Below are 767 nucleotides of genomic sequence, written 5' to 3'. Positions count from 1 at the left end.
CTCAGAGAGACGAGGCAGTCCAAGTGGATACAAAAAACCGTGCTGGTTTATTCAAAGGATCACAGGTAAAATTAACATTACACGTCCAGGTATCTTCCACCTCCAATACTGCGCGCAGGCAGATGAAGAATGAAAGACCCTGAACCACAACAGGCCTATACAGGCCTATCTCTTCGGTTGGGCTATCCCCATTCTACACAGGAACATCATACCGTGGCGTCACCTGATATGCCAGCTTTACAGCTGACCGTAGCAGTAGTCAAAACATGGAGAAAATCAATGTGCGTGAGTGTTAATTAAGTGGTGTGTATCTAAGAACATTCTGACATGACATCTAGTGACATGTCATGACATTAAACATAAGAAAATATTATGAAACATAAGAAAATATTATGATTACAATTACGGTTAAACATATCATAATAATAAAAATAATCATCCTGCCTGCTGACAATCAAACCTTTCTATCTCAGCCCAGGTCAAGCCTCTCCTACCAGACACCTGGGCATGCAGTAGGTGAATATCTGAGATGAGAGCCCCTCTCAGGACTAACCCGCACTGCACTACCAGTACCTGGAAAGACTAGATGTGTTTTACATGCAAGTGTTCCAGCAGATACCTTTGCTTGCCTGACGCAACACTGCTGTAACATGCCATGATCACTGTGATCAAAATAAGAGGCTTTGTGATTGTAGGTATTTGTTGTTATCAGTCTTTAGAATAACTTTGACCCTGATTATTTTTTAACCTGAAGGATGCTTTGATTC

This window comes from Monopterus albus, unplaced genomic scaffold (genome assembly GCF_001952655.1).
Source record: "Monopterus albus unplaced genomic scaffold, M_albus_1.0 scaffold196.1, whole genome shotgun sequence".
NCBI classification, from domain to species: Eukaryota; Metazoa; Chordata; class Actinopteri; order Synbranchiformes; family Synbranchidae; genus Monopterus; species Monopterus albus.
This window is presented reverse-complemented; position numbering follows the sequence as displayed.